Source organism: Ornithorhynchus anatinus, chromosome 3 (genome assembly GCF_004115215.2).
Source record: "Ornithorhynchus anatinus isolate Pmale09 chromosome 3, mOrnAna1.pri.v4, whole genome shotgun sequence".
Taxonomy (NCBI): Eukaryota; Metazoa; Chordata; class Mammalia; order Monotremata; family Ornithorhynchidae; genus Ornithorhynchus; species Ornithorhynchus anatinus.
This window is the reverse complement of record NC_041730.1, coordinates 38,088,105-38,103,076: the sequence shown is the minus strand read 5'-3', so window position 1 is coordinate 38,103,076 and position 14,972 is coordinate 38,088,105.

The following is a 14,972-nucleotide window of genomic DNA, read 5'->3' as shown; positions in this document are numbered from 1 at the left end:
TTATGCTCGAGCTGCTGAGCGCTGCTGGCGAAAGTCTAAACACCAGGCCAACCTTCTTCACTTTAAATTTATCCTTTCCTGCCTTAACCTGTCCTCTCCTCTGCCAGGAAAAACTATTTTTCTTCCCTCATTGACAGCCATGCTCCTCACCCCCATCAGCTGTTCTGGACATTTAACTCCCTCCTCAGGCCCCCTGTTCCTCCCCCTCCTCCATTACTCACCCCCAATGATCTGGCCACCTACTTCATTAGGAAAATTAACACCATCAGGTCTGAGCTCCCCAAAGTCACCCCTTCCCCTTCTTCATCTCCCCTGCTCTCAACCCCCTCCTCTACTTTCCCATCCTTCCCAACAGTATCTTCAGAGGAGATATCCTCCCTCCTCTCAAGTGCCACCCCCTCCACCTGTGCATCAGACCCCATTCCCTCCTTCCCTCCCCTCCTTCCCTCCTTAACTTCCATCTTCAACCACTCATTTTCAACAGCTTCTTCCCCCCAGCTTCAAACATGCCCACATCTCCCCCATACTAAAAAAACCCCTCTCTTGACCCCACTGCCCCTCTAGTTATCACCCCATCTCTCTCCTACCCTTCCTTTCCAAACTCCTGCAGTGATTCCACTCACTGCCTTGAATTCCTCAACTCCAACTCTCTCCTGGACCCCCTCCAATCTGGCTTCCATCCCCTCCACTCCACAGAAACTGCCCTCTCAAAGTTCACCAATGACCTCCTTCTTGCCAAATCCAATGGCTCCTACTCTATCCTAATCCTCCTCGACCTCTCAGCTGCCTTTGACACTGTCGACCATCACCTTCTCCTCCACACCTTATCTCACCTTGGCTTCACGGACTCCGTCCTCTCCTGGTTCTCCTCTTTTCTCTCTGGCTGTTCATTCTCGGTCTTCTTCACGGGCTCCTCCTCCCCCTCCTCTCCCCTAACTTTAAGGGTTCCCCAAGGGTCCGTCCTTTGTCCCCTTCTGTTCTCCCTTGGTGAACTCATTTGCTCACATGGCTTCAACTATCATCTCCAGGTGGATGACATCCAAATCTACATCTCCTCCCCTGTTCTCTCTTCCTCCCTCCAAGCTCATATCTCCTCCTGCCTTCAGGACATCTCCACCTGGATGTCTGCCCACCACCTAAAATTCAACATGTCTAAGACTCAGCTCCTTATCTTCCCTCCCAAACCCAGTTATTTCCTGTCACTCTGGACAGCACTACCATCCTTACCATCTCACAAGCCTGCAACCTTCATGACATCTTTGACTGTGCTCTGTCATTCATTCCACACAACCAATCCATCACCAAAGCCTGCCAGTCTCACTTTCACAACACTGCAAAGATCTGCCCTTTCCTTTCCATCCAGACTGCTACCTTGTTGGTACAATCTCTCATCATATCCCAACTGGATTACTGCATCAGCCTCCTTTCTGATCTCCCATCCTCCTGTCTCTCCCCTCTTCAGTCTATATGGGGGAGAAGCAGCGTGGCTCCGTGGCAAGAGCCTGGGCTTTGGAGTCAGAGGTCATGGGTTCGAATCCCAGCTCTGCCACTTGGCAGCTGTGTGACTGTGGGCAAGTCACTTCACTTCTCTGGGCCTCAGTTACCTCATCTGTAAAATGGGGATTAAGACTGTGAGCCCCACGTGGGGATTAAGACTGTGAGCCCACCTGATTCTCCTGTGTCTACCCCAGTGCTTAGAACAGTGCTCTGCACATAGTAAGCTTAACAAATACCAACATTATTATATGTCACTCTGCTGCCTGGATTATCTTTCTACAGAAATGCTCTGAGCAGGTCACCAGCCTCTTCAAAAGTCTCCAGTGGTTGCCTATCATCCTTCACATGGAGCAAAAACTCCTCACTATTGGCTTCAAAGCTCTCCATCACCTTGCCCCCTCCTACCTCACCTCCCTTCTCTCTTTCTACAGCCCAACCTGCACACTCTGCTCCTCAGACACTAACCTCCTCACTGTGCCTCGTTCCCGTCTGTCCCACCGTCAACCCCTGGCCCATGGCCTACCTCTGGCCTGGAATGCCCTCCCTCCTCACATCCGCTGAATTAGCTCTCTTCCCCACTTCAAAGCCCTACTGAGAACTCACCTCTTCCAGGAGGCCTTCCTAGACTGAGCCCCCCTTTCCTCTGCTCTACCCCCTTCTCCGCCCCACAGGACTTGTGTATATTTGTACTTATTTATTATTCTATTCATTTTATTAATGATGTGTTTATATTACTATAATGCTAAGCTTTTAGAACAGTGCTAAGCACTTCGTTCAGTGCTCTGCACAGGTTAAGCACTCAATAAATAAGTTGGAATGAATGACAAAGTGTATCTATTTTGATGCTATTGATGTCTGTTTTACTTGTTTACATGAGAAGCAGCATGGCTCAGTGGAAAGAGCACGGGCTTTGGAGTCAGAGGTCATGAGTTCGAATCCCAGCTCTGCCACTTGTCAGCTGTGTGACTGTGAGCAAGTCACTTCACTTCTCTGTGCCTCAGTTCCCTCATCTGTAAAATGGGGATTAAGACTGTGAGCCCCACGTGGGACAACCTCATTCCCCTGTGTCTACCCCAGCGCTTAGAACAGTGCTCTGCACATAGTAAGTGCTTAACAAATACCAACATTATTATTATTATTATTGTTTTGCTTTGTTGTCTGTCTCCACCTTCTAGACTGTGAGCCCATTGTTGGGTAGGGATTGTCTCTATCTGTTGCCGAATTATACTTCCCAAGTGCTTAGTACAGTGCTCTGCACACAGTAAGTGTTCAATAAATATGATTGAATGAATGAATAAATGAATGAAAAGAGTACAACCATATGCCCTTCTAGACTGTAAGCTTCTTGTGGTCAGGGAAAGTATCTACTAACTCTGTTGTATTATACTCTCTACCAAGTGCTTAGGATGGTGCTCTGCGCACAATAGCATTCAATAAATATCATTGATGATGATGGCACATAGTAATCACTTAAATATTATTATTATTGTTGTTGTAGCTCAGAAAAATGCTGTGGAACACTCTACTGTCTGGTACTATGTGCTTAGGAAATTACAGTAGAAGCACAAGACACATCCCACCCACAAGGAACTTACAGTCTAACTGGGAAGATAGAGATAAAAATATTTAATTGATTGTACAATTGAACATGCATAGATACACAACTTAAGGACTCAGTTGAGGATTCAACTGAGAAAACCAAGCATTCCTTATTAGAAACACTGATAACAATAATAATAATAATTATAGTATTTGTTAAACACTCACAATGTGCCCAACACTGTTCTAAGCTCTAGGGTAGATACACGGTAATCAAGTTGTCCCATGTGAGGCTCACACTTTTAATCCTCATTTTACAGATGAGGTAACTGAGGCACAGAGAAGTTAAGTGACTTGCCCAAGGTCACACAGCAGACAGGTGGAAGCAGGATTAGAACCCACATCCTGTGACTCCCAAGCCCGTGCTCTTTCCACTGACCCTTGGTGCTTCTCTATGATTCTTTGATGATTCTCCATTCTCTTATGAATGTCATGAGTACCATTCTCTGATTGAGAGTCAGGAATGCACAAAGCTTAGAAATAATAATTGGCAATTAGCGCTTACTAATAATTGTAGTATTTGTTAATCACCTACTATTCTGTGCACTGGGATGGGTACAAGCACATCGGGTTGGACAAAATCCCTGTCCACATGGGCCTCACAATCTTAATCCCCATTTTAAGGAGACACAGAGAAGTAAAGTAACTTGCCCAAATTCACCCAGCAGACACGTGGTTATGTGTTAAGCACTGTACTAAGTCCTGGGGTAGAAGCAATACAAGAGATCAAGCATAGTCTTTGCTGCACATGGAGCTCACAGTCTAAGAAGGAGGAAGAACAGGTATTGAATCTTCATTTTACAGATGAGGAAACAGAGGCACAGAAAGGTTAAGTCACTTGCCCAAGATGACACAGCAGGTGAACCATAGAGCTGGGATTAGAACCCAGGTTTTCTGACTCCCAGGCCAGTGTCCTTCCACTAGGTTATGCTGCTTTCCAACACAAGGATCATTCCCAATGGATCTCCTTGCAATATTTTAATTTTTACCTCAGTCTGAGAGATGACCCAAGGTATGATACATTTTAACTGTATTCTTATTTCAGGGGAATGCTAGTGCCATGGCCATCCATGCATGTATTTAACTGAAAAGAGTTGTGAGGCTAGATACATTTACCCAATCTGTAGAGATCCTCAAGGAAGCATTAAATACCAAGCTACTCTTCCCCAACTACTCTGATTATTTCTCAAGTGGCTGTTGAGAGCCTATTCACTGACCAAATTGTGACTATTTGGAATATCTTGAGTCCAATGGACCAAGACTTCCTTCATTCAAGCTTCCATCATATGTCCATTCAAGACAGAGGAACACCATCCATGCCAAAGCCACCATCTCACCACGAAAAAATCTCACCAGGCCTAGTTTGGCAGAAATGGGAAGAAATATACAGTAGAAAAGGACCCCTCCACACACTTGGGAGTTTGTGTGGTTTTCAGAATATAAGGGTCTGTTTGATTGCACAGGCTGGGGATTTGTATGTGAGGGCAACCGACAGGCCAACCTGCTATAGCTCTTGGGTTGATCAGTCTGTTTATTTTATGCCTATGACCTTATAATTATGGCTCTTTCTTTAAATTTCTAATGATCCCCCTGTTAAGACTTATATTTTATTACATGACCGATTTTCATGATTGTGAAAGATGGTTACGTCAACATCGAACCTGCCCTGACATCTTGGCATTTGGAGAGGCTTTTAAAGAGAGCCATATGCTGTTTTGCTTTGGTTGGAGTGGTTTAAGGCTAATCAGGACTTCAAGTTAGCTTTGTGGCTAAACTTGGAAGACTTAAATGGGAGAATCCCTGCTGTAGTGTGGGACTGCTGACTCAGCAGCATGAGAGAGGTTTTAGGGAACCTGGGGATGTATAGTGAAGAGAGCTATCCTTGTCCTTGTCCTTGGCCATTTTTCCTGTTTTCACTCTACTGCAGACGTACAGTTAGACTCCTTCACAGATGAAATAGGAAACTGGTCATCTTCAGTGCCATTGTGGGTAACAAATTCCAGGACTGGATGAACCACTGGAGTTGCCCAGTCTGGGGATAATAGCTTATCTCATAGCATTGTTATTAGGTAATTTGAGATAGGTCATATAAAATCATTTTGAAAAAATTAAAGCTCTATCCAAATCAAATTATACTTTCCTCTTCCTTAGACTTGGCTTAGAGGAAGTCAGTAATGTGACATGAGTTCATTGCCTCACAAATTTGAATCTGCTTTTAGATATTTTTTTCATTCCAGTGGTGAATTCAGCTGAATGTGGTGTTGGTCACCTCATAGAGAATAGATACTGTGGGATAAATTTGTTTTTTCCTGCCTTCCACCTTGTTGCAGGGGAGATTTCATTTGACAGCAAATTGGCATATAAATCTTACTCCAAAAAGGCTTTAAAAAAAGATTTTAAGTTGGTGGACCAGGATACTGGTCATTTGATCCCTGAAAGAGTAGCAGCACCCTCTCCTCACTAGCACTCTGGATGTCTGAGCAGTCTTGTTTAGGGAGTATACTACTCACCTCAAATGGGGAAATGGGTCTTTCAAAATTGAAGAAAACCTAATCTAGAAGACCTGTATATCCCTGGGACACTATCAGAGTGTGTTGGTAGCAGGTATCTGACTCCAGACCCCAAAAAAGGTCTACAGAGCTGTAGCACTGTCCAATATTCTGGTCAGCTGTGAGCCTTGGACCTCACACGAGCACTACATCCAACTATTTAAGTAGTTCTATCAGCATCCTTTACAGACCATACTCCACATCAAATAGCAAGGCAGAGTGACAAATAAGGCTCTGAAATATGTCAGTCTCCTAGTATTGAAGCGATGCTCACTTCAACATGGTTATGCTGCATGAAATGTGTAAGGAGAATGAAAGATAGCAGGGTAGCAAAGAAGTGCTGTATGGAGAGCTGAAAATGGGGAATGGAAAGCAAGGAGGACGGACAAAATGTTTTAAAGACATGGTAAAGGAAAGATTCAGACAATGCTGTGTTCCAGCTGGAAACTGGGAGTCAATTACCAAGGATAGACCAGCATGGCACACTCACATCAAGAAAGGAATGGCTCTTTTTGAGTAGAAGCTTCATGAAGATCCAGAGACAAGGAGGCAAATTTGAAAGCAGTGCTAGGCACTGCAAATGTTGAACATGAAAACACTCCAAAAAACAACCTTTTTGAAAACACAGTGTGACCAGAACAGTGGATCCCTTTTTAGCCACACATAAATTTTACTGTCAGTGGCATATTCTTTGAATATGAAAGGGAACATTCTTTTTCTCTTAGAAGCTCTGTAAAGTATTGGGACTTTGGCTTTTGAGAGAAGTCTCCATTCCCTCTTCCACTTCTCTTGAACCTCTTGCACTAAGTGAATTCTTGCTCTGGTCCATGGACTTCTGGCTCTGTATGATGGCTTTGTGTCTCAGGTAGACACGCCCTCTGGGGAAGTGAATGAAGATGGTGAGAGACTTGAGCTGTCACCACCTTGTTGGTCTGAGGTATTGCCTGACAATTCAGGATTAGGTGCTGATGAGAGAGCATCAGGGGCCTCTTTCACAAAGAGAAAAAATTAAATAAAATAAAACAGAGTACTGGGCCATTTCTTCTAAGAAAAACTATGAGGTGCCAGGACATATTTATACACCCCCAAAAGGGCAAATGACAGGGTGTTGCATGCATTTCTGACCACAGAGATGATCAGTGAAGACCCTAATCTTGAACTAGACATTTGTAAAGCCCATATGTGATTTCAGAGGATAGCTTTTTCATCACCGAGCCCATTAGTGTCTCCTTTACCTAACAAATTCCTGTTTATGTTTGGAAGCTGTCCTATACCTTGGCCCATCAGTGGCTGTATAGAAGGCTCCAGCTGTCTGAGGACCATTAACCATCTGCAGTGATAACATCTTCATTCCCTCAAACAATCAAGAGCTTTATTTTAAATGGAGAGGATAGCTGTTTGGTTAAAAGGGGACCAGTGAAGCTCCTTGTTCTCTTTCCCCATAGTGGAATTTCTAAACTCAATGGAGCAGGAATGCACCTGAAAGTATAATCTTGTTCCTGTTTACCTCTTTCCATTCACATCTGAAATGCTTTATGGAGGGTTTGCCTTTGATGGATTGGTTTAAAACTAACAAGGTTAAAATGGGAGCCTGAAAAGAGCCTAGAAAACAGACAGACCCTTGGGAATGGCTGTGCTGTATGTACATTGTGTTAGGAAGGGAAAGTCCTGAGCAGTATCCTGACCTTTTCAACCCTCACAGCTTCCTGAACTTTTTTGATTAATTGAAATGCTATATGGTTAGATTATAATAATATAGTAATGATGATGATGATGATGATGATAACAGCATTGTAAAACACTCACTCTATGCAAAACACTGTATTAAGTGCTGGGTTGGGTACAAATAAATGGGTTTGGATATAGTCCCTGGCTTAATGCCCATTTTACAGATAACTGAAGCACAGAGAAGTGAAGTGACTAACCCACGATCACTCAGCAGACAAGTGGAGGAGTCTGGATATTTATATATTTAACTGTATATATTTTCATTACCCTATTGATTTTGTTAATGAAATGTACATCGCCTTGATTCTATTTCGTTGCCATTGTTTTTATGAGATGTTCTTCCCCTTGACTCTATTTATTGCCATTGTTCTTGTCTGTCTGTCTCCCCCGATTAGACTGTAAGCCCGTCAAACGGCAGGGACTGTCTCTATCTGTTGCCGACTTGTTCATTCCAAGCGCTTAGTACAGTGCTCTGCACATAGTAAGTGCTCAATAAATACTACTGAATGAATGATTAAAACCCAGGTCCTTCTGACTCCCAGGGCCATGCTCTATCCACTAGACCATGCTGCTTCTCTATGCTCTCGAGTACAAGAGTATGTCTGAACAAGACTTAACTCTTTCTGAGCCATAAGATGGATGTTAAAATAAGTACATTGTCGACAGTGTTCTATTTTGAATGCTGAATGTACAAACTTTGCCCTAAATCTGATTAAAAGTCATCTGGAAATTTTGAAAAATTAAGTTGAACTTGATGATCCTTCCCTCAGGACTTTCATAACAACCTCCAAGGTCAATTGTAGTAATAGTGTTTATTGAGTGTCCATGGTATTAAGGGTCTGGGAAAATAAATACAGCACAAAGACGTGACACATTCCTCGGTTGTTTAAAATGAAGACAATTTCTTTTTTAAATTGTGAGGATTCTCTTCGCCTCATGTTTTCTTTATTTTTCACTTGTCCACTTGACTGGGCAAGGAGTCAGTAGAAAATAAGCAGCATTAGCTATGGTTGTGGAATGAGGGGGGATGGAGAGAGAAAGATAGAATGAACCAGAAAAAAGGAGGATTCATGAACATGAGAAATCCTGAATATGTTACCATGGCAGTTATAACGTAGAGAAAAATAATCAGACATCCAGTTGAGAGGCTCTTTAATTTGTTTCTGTAAATTCTCTTTATGGAGATCTCTATTTACCATCTATCCCTCTATCTAAAACTCTTCAAATTCAAAATGTTCTTCATATCTGAAGATGATGCAGTTGTTGGTGAAATCTTAACATGTGTCAGTGTAGCTTGAAAGACTTATGTATGACCGACAGCCCAACTCATCCCATGTGCATGTAGGGATTATCCTCTGTTGCCCTGATACATTTGATACCAGCAGTATCTGAAGTTATTTTAAAATCTAACTTTTGGTAAACTTGGTTTTTCCATAATATGTGTTTTCAGTATGTGTTTTAGATAGAGTGTGATATCATTGTCAATCACTAAACCCTGCTGGTTTTTCCTCCACAACATTTCTGAGTCCTGCCCCTTTCTCCCCGCTAAATGGCCACATCCTGGTCCAGGTTTGTGCCCTGTCCCAGCTAGACGTATGTCTCAGGCTCCTTACTGATTTCCCTCACTTCAGACCTCCCAGGCCATATTTCACTGTGCTGCATTAAAGCACAGCACAGACAAATACACAAAATGAAAATAAAATCGTAAGGTGTTGTGGTTAGAGAAGTTTAGGGTTCAGGACACACCCATACCCACAGCAACCATTATAAGAACCACCAGTCTTCTCAGGGTTTGGTGGAGGCATCAGTCTGTAGGTATTTTTCTCCTCCCTACTGCGGTGGTGGAAAATAAGAAGGAACGGAGGAGTGCTGGTGCCATTTCCTAGGGAGGCAGCATGGCTGGCTATATGGTATGGGGGACACCGATGTAAAACTAGTTTGCAATTGAGAAGCAGCATGGCCTAGTGGAAAAAGCATGGACATGGGAGTCAGAGGACCTGGATTCTAATCCCTGCTCTGCCAAATGCTTGCTCTAGGACCTTGGGCAAGGCCCTTAACTTCTCCGTGCCTCTGTTTTATTCTCCCTACTACTTAGACTGTGAGCCCCATGTGGGATAGGGACTATATCCAACCTAATCAACTTGTTTCTACCACAGCACTTAGAACAGTGTTTGACACATAGAAAGCACTTAACAAATACCATAAAAATTTTGAAAAAAAGGAAAGTGAGCCTCAGCTATAGTACAAATGTTCCTCCTCCATCCTGACTACAGTCCCTGCAACTCTGAGGCACCCTTTCCTTATCTCCCCTAGGAGAGTGGTATCTTAAGACTCTCTGTCTTGGTTCCAGGTTGGACACAGAGGGTGATCTGCCAGAAGCTAGTCTCATGAAAACTCCAGCCCTCATTTTATAAGGCCTCCGAAAGTGAGCTAATTTGAGATTTATGTGCCAGTTGGAAAACTGCTTCAGAAAGCATTTTAACTGACAGTGATGATTACTGTGGAGTGCAAGAACTTTGGCAAGAAATCAGAACGCTGTCCCTTCTAGAGAGATCCACAAAAGAAGCCAAACAGGTACCAACTGGGAAGTCCTTCAAATTGCTTGCCAAGGCATAGAGGGAGGGAGGGAAGGAGAAAGGTGGGGAAATGATCTTTGCCCTTACTGAAAACAGTGAATATGCTTAGAAATCCCTTTTTTAAACTATCACCATCTCCACAAAGAGTTTCAACTTGTTGAATTTGAGGGACATTCTTAATGAGCCCCAGAGTCTGGGCTAGCAGCCTGGACTTGTGACTGCCTATAGGAAAGTTATTAGTAGTCTTTTCTAGGTTAGGAGCTTTAGCCTGGTGTCATTTTAGGAACAAAACTTATCTAAGATGGAGAAGGGTTATTTCATCAGAGAACATTGTTTTGTAACCTTTGCTGATTCCCCCAATATTTTCTCCTTGGTTAATTTGGAAAGAAATGGAAGGCATCAGCTCTAATTTAACTTTCTTTTATAATCAAGTAAACACACAGAGGGGACTTTAAAAGAATTTGGTGATTAAGACCATAGGAGATTAAGGCTTTAGGACCCTGAAAAAAATAAAAATCCCTAATCATCAGAATGGAGTGAAAAAAATCCCCCTGAATGGCCTACTTCCCAGGGAGAATGGAATTTACAACATGGGGAACCTTTCCTGTGGCTCTTTTCCTACAGGGGGTACCCTGGTGATTATGTTTTCAGATACTTAATCCTTTCAAATAGCAAGAAAAAAACCCTAAACCCTCACCCGACCAAATCTTTTAAACAATACAAATGAAAAAGAAAAGAGATAAATCCACTTTATCTTTTCCTGCCTGTCTTATTTGAAGGACAAGGAGAAAAGGGGCAGAGTGGGTAGGGGAAGCCATTACAGCACTATGGCAGTTACAGTACAGACCCAAATCTGCCTGTTTTCCTTTCCCATTGGCTCTCTATTGCCAAATTGAACTTTCCAAGTGCTTAGTACAGTGCTCTGCACACAGTAAGCACTCAATAAATTCAACTGAATGAATGAATGAATGAATAAATGAATAAAGAGTTAATCTGATAGGGGTTTGTAGAGCTCCCTGACTGGTTAAGGAAGATCCCAGAACAGAACTTGCCAGCTAAAACAGGCAATAATAGGGAGAGATGAAGAATTCAGCTGTAGTCAGTCAATCGCATTTATTGAACGCTTACTGAGTGCAGAACTCTGTACTAAGCACTTGGGAAAGTACAATATTAACAATAAACAGACACAGTTCCTGCCCATACTAGAATGCTTTCATTCTAAGCCAGAATTATCTCAAATTTGGACAAACAAAACAAAAGACTTGGAAAACATTTTGCTGGGGTGGAAAAATGGCTGAACAAGTACTTTAAACATTTAAAGCAAAAGCTCAGGTCCAGATAGAAATCAAGGCAATTACATACAAAACATTTAAATGAGCAATTTTCTCAGTTTATCCTGGTTCTTTTTTTTTTTTTTTTTGAGGGGTGGAGGAGTGGAGGTTCTTTTCAGAGTTTCTGGTAACAGATCTTAAGGAAAAGAGTTAAGAAGCTCAGTTTTCCAGCTCCCTCCAGTGTCAGAACCTAAATTTAGGGAAAAGCAATAAGATTATTAGATCTTTCAGGTAGATGTGTAAAGCAAGATAGAAGCTGGGACGTTATTGGAAATATATAGTTGCCTTTCATATTTGAAAAGACACTCTTAATGGTGTGGTTGAAGAGGGCAGTGTAAAATCCACAGTTCAGGCCCCATTGGACAAACGCTATGTCAGCAATCCTGAGCTGTCATGTATTTAGTACTTGTAGTAGAAACAGCATGTCATAGTGGATAGACTGGGCCCGGGAGTCAGAAGATTATGGGTACTAATACAGGCTCTGCCACTTGTCTGCTGTGTGACCTTGGGCAAGTCACTTCACTTCTACTCTGTGCCTCAATTGTCCTGTTCTACCTCCTACCTAGACTATGAGCCCCATATGGAATTGGGACTGTGTCCAACCTAATTCACTTGTATCTACCCCAGCACTTATAATAAGGAGAGCTGAAGAATACAGCTATAGTCAGTCAGTCAAAGAAGCAGCGTGGCTCAGTGGAAAGAGTACGGGCTTGGGAGTCAGAGGTCATGGGTTCTAATACCGGTCTGCCGCTTGTCAGTTGTGTGACTTTGGGCAAGTCACTTAACTTCTCTGGGCCTCAGTTCCCTCATCTGTAAAATGGGGATTAAGACTGTGAGCCCCACATGGGACAACATGATCACCTTGTATCCCCCCCAGTATTTAGAACAGTGCTTTGCACATAGTAAGCGCTAACAAATACCATCATCATCATCATAACAACATTTGACATATAGTACAAGAAATACCATAAAAAATAAGGAAGAAGACATGTTTACAGTTATGTCTGTCTCCCCCTTTTGACAGTAAGCTCACCTTGGGCAGGGAATATGTCTGCTAACTCTATTGTACTTAACTTTCCCAAGCTCTTAGTATAGTGTCCTGCATATAGTAAACATTCAGTATAATGCTCTGCACATAGTGAGTGCCCAATAAATACCATTAATTGATTAATAAGGCCAGAGTCAGGTGGCCGGGAGCTTTGGAGTCAAAGGGCTGGCAGTTGTTCCAAACTCTGAATTTCCTTCTCAAACCCTCTGTCCCCCTGAATCCCCTACCTCTTGCCCCTAATAACCTGGCTGTTGTCTTTACTGAGAAAATTGAAGCTATCAGGCGTGATCTCCCTAAAATCTCCCCTGATCTTCTCTAGTCTCTTCTTCCTCATACCCCTTTTTCAACTCTCCCATCTTTCCCAGCAGTATCGTAAGAGAAAATCTCCTGCCTTCTCTCAAAATCCACCCGCTTCACTTGTTCATCTGACCCAATCCTTCACACTTTATCAAAGCACTTGCCTTTCCTTTCTTCCCTCCTTGACCTCCACCTTAAAATGTTTGATCGCCAGCGGCTTCTTCCCCACTGCTTTCAGACATGTTCATGACATCCCTATCCTAAAACAACCCTCCCTTGACCCCATGACTCCCTCCAGTTATTGCCCCATCTCCCTCATACCATTTCTCTTCAAACCCCTTGAGAAAGTTTTCAACACCCTCCGCCTCAAGTTCCTTTTCTCCAATTCTCTCCTTGACCACCCCCTCCAATTTGGGGTTGATTCACTTCACTCCATAGGCACCGTCCTTTCAAAGATCACAAATGATCTCCTTCTTGCCAAATCCCACGGACCCTACTCCATCCTAATCTTCCTCAACCTGTCAGCTGCCTTTGATACTGTCAATTACCCCCTTCTCCTGGAAACGTTATCCAGACTTGGCTTCACTGACAATGTCCTCTCCTGGTTCTCCGCCTAGCTCTCTGGCCATTCATTCTCAGTCTCTTTCACAAACTTCTTCTCTGCCTCCTACCCCCTAACTGTGGGTGTCCCTCTAGGTTCAGTTCTGGGTTCCTTCTATTCTGAACCTACACTTACTCCTTTGGAGAACTCATTCTCTCCCATGGCTGTGACTACCATCTCTATGCAGATCATTCCCAAATCTACATCTCCCAATCTCTCTGTCTCTGTCTCTGCAGTCTCACATTTCCTCCTGCTTATAAGACATTTCCACTTGGATATACTGCCATCACCTCAAATTTAACATGTCCAAACAAGAACACTTTAACTTCCCACCTAAATCCTGTTCTCCCCCTGACTTTCCCATCACTTTAGACAGCATCATCATCCTTCCTGTCTCACAAGCCCTTAACCTAGGTGCTATCCTTGATTCATCTATCTCATTCAATCCACATATTCAATATATCATTAAATCCTGTTGGTTCAACCTTCACAATATCGCTAAAATCCTCCCTTTCCTCTTCATCCAAACTGCTACCATATTAATCCAAGCACTTTTCCTGTCCCACCCTGATTACTGTATCAGCCTCCTGGCTGACATTCCTGCCTCCTTTCTCTCCCTGCTCCAGTCCATACTTCACTCTGCTGCCCAGATCATTTTTCTATGAAACAAACTGTTCGGTTCATGTTTCCCACTCCTTAAGAACTTCCAGTGGTTGCCCATCCACCTGTGCATCAAACAGAATCTCCTTACCATAGGCTTTAAAGACATCAATCACCTTGCCCCCTCCTACCTCACCTTGCTGTTGTCCTACTACAACTCATCCTACACACTTCACTCCTCTAATGCCAACCTACTCCCTGTACCTTCATTTTATCTATCTCACCACAGAGCTCTCACACATGTCCTCCCTCTGGCCTGGTACACACTCCCTCTTCATATCCAACAGACTTCTACTCTCCCCACCTTCAAAGTCTTATTAAAAGCACACCTCCTCCAAGAGGCATTCCCTGAATAAGCCCTCATTTCCTTTTCTCCCACTCCCTTCGGTGTCATCCTGATTTGCTCCCTTTATTAGCTCACCCACCCCAAACCCACAGCACTTATATATGTATCCATAATTAATTTATTTATATTAGTGTTTGTCTCCCCTAGACTGTAAGCTCATTTTAGGCAGGGAATATATCTGTTACATTGTTATATTGTAACATCCACGAGCTTAGTACAGTGCTCTGCACACATTAAGGTCTCAATAAATATGATTAATTGATTGCTTGATCTATTCATTCATTCAGGCAGCCACCTGATACTCTGACCAGCCTCCCGGCTATTTCCATAGATCACAAGGTTCCAGTCTGTCTAACATTTTGGAGACTGGAGAGTTTTCAACAGTTTTGTAATACAGGACTGTCATCTAGAATAGGCGAGGTATCTGTGGTCTGCTCCGCAAAATACTCCGCAAAATACTATTTAGTTGATAGAGTTCTATTAGATTTAGTTAGTAAATGTATTACTGCTAATGTATTTATTGTTTTTTCTTAACTTATTTTCATTGTGTTTCTGCCATAATCTGTTATATTTGTTGTCTTCTCCACTTAACCTGTGAACTCCTTTTGGGACAGTGGGTGTGTCACTAGTGATCTTAACTAGTCTTTATCCCAGCGCTTATTTGCCTGTAGTAAATGTGTAACAAATATGAGTTGTAAATATCCAATGGTACAAAATAACAGCACATAAATAAGAAGAGA